The 1,829-nt window shown below is 29.4% G+C and overlaps 1 pseudogene; it reads right to left on the bottom strand.

Annotated features, from left to right (window-relative positions):
* Positions 1–640: 640 nt before the first annotated feature.
* On the bottom strand, positions 641–759 carry LOC120272707 (annotated as a pseudogene).
* Positions 760–1,829: the final 1,070 nt, after the last annotated feature.

Here is a 1,829-nt window from a genome sequence, read left to right as displayed (position 1 = left end):
ATAGGATTAGGATTTTGATTCAAATATAGTAGGCATTCTTGAAAGAAAATATAATATTAGGGTGTTTATTGAAAAGTAGGAGACATCACTATAAGAAAAACCTAGTCCTATGTTTTCTTATTGTACTGTTTCCTATTTTTTCAATCAAAACTCTAATCATATGCTTTCTTTCCGATATGTCTTATATTTTTCAATCAAAACCTCCTATGTTTTCTTTTCCGAATGTCTACTATTTTTGAATCAAAACCTAATCCTATGTTTTCTTATAGTAATGTCTCATATTTTTTTAATCAAAACCTAATCCTATGTTTTCATCTCAGAATGCCAACTATATTTGACTCAAAATCCTAATCCTATGTTTTTCTTTTAAAATCTCTCCTATCTTCAATCAAAACTGACAAATAGTGGACATTTCCAACCAGAACCCTAGTCTATATTTTTTTTCAGAGTGCCTCCTATTTTTCTTTTTTGCGATTCAAAAACATAGAATTAGAGTTTTTTGCATAAAAAAAGGATTGTAGGACCCTTGAAACGTGTCAGGTCTTTCACTTATTATTATTATTATTATTATTATTATTATTATTATTAATTTTTAATATTAAATTCATAAAAATAAACCATGTAGCAAAAAAAAAGGAGAGGGGTGCAACACAAGGACTTTGGACGAGGTCACCCTTCCTAGTACTACTCTCACCCAAGCTCACGTAACTTCATAGTTTTGATGGGATCTGGTGTTTTAGTGTTGGTATGATCACATTCAATAGAAGTTCACCCGAGTTTAAATAAATTGATGGGCGATCATATAAGGCAAGGCCATAATATCTAGAAGGGATATCTTAAAGATGAGTCGGTTCTTTTAGTTTTTTTTATTATTATTGTTATTTTTATTTAATAAAATTATAAAATTAAGCCATTGAGAAAAAAAAAGAGGCTTGCAACATGACGACTTCCCAAGAGGTCACCCATCCTAAATAGATTGACGATCCGAGGTAAGGGGGATTCTCCAACGTGGGATAGCTCAAGCCACGGGCCTATCGTCCCAGTCTTTACACTTCAGCCATAGACCTTCAATTGAAAATGGGATTTTTTTCCATAAAAAAAAAGGATGACGGTACCTGATAAGTGCCTAAATTATGTATATTATATGTATACATTCAAAATCATAATCTTATGTTTTCTTTTTGGAATTTCTACTATTTTTTAATCAACCCCCTAATCCCATGTTTTCTTTTCGGAATGTGTCCTATTTTTTAGTTTTAAATCAAAACCCTAATCCATTGTGTTCTTTTCAAAATGTTCAATTTTTGTAATCAAAAAGCTAATCCTATCTTTTGTTATCATAATTTTTTCTAATTTTTAATCAAAACCATCATCCTAAGTTTTATTTTCATAACGGCTCTTATTTTTTAATCGAAACCATAGTCCTATGGTTTCTTTTCAGAATATCTTTTATTTTTTAATGAAAACCCTAATCCTATGTTTTGATTTGGAAATGTCACCAATTTTTCAGGTTTTAATCAAAACATTAATCGTATGTTTTATTATTGTAATATCTCATATTTTTCAAACAAAGCCCTAATACTATGTTTCCTTTTCAAAAATATCTCATGTTTCTCAATCAAAACCATAATCCTATGTTTTCTTTTTGCAATGCCTCCTATTTTTGAATCATAACTGTAATCTTATGTTTTATTTTGGTAATGTCTACTATTTTTTAATCAAAACCCTAATCGTAACCTTATCTTATGTTTTGGGAATGTCTGCTACTTTTTAATCAAAACCTTAATCGTACGTTTTCTTTTTGGAATGTTTTCTATTTTTCAATACAA

This window comes from Dioscorea cayenensis, chromosome 11 (assembly GCF_009730915.1).
Source record: "Dioscorea cayenensis subsp. rotundata cultivar TDr96_F1 chromosome 11, TDr96_F1_v2_PseudoChromosome.rev07_lg8_w22 25.fasta, whole genome shotgun sequence".
Lineage (NCBI taxonomy): Eukaryota > Viridiplantae > Streptophyta > Magnoliopsida > Dioscoreales > Dioscoreaceae > Dioscorea > Dioscorea cayenensis.
Note: the sequence above shows the minus strand (reverse complement) of the source record. Positions and strands in the feature narration are given on the sequence as shown.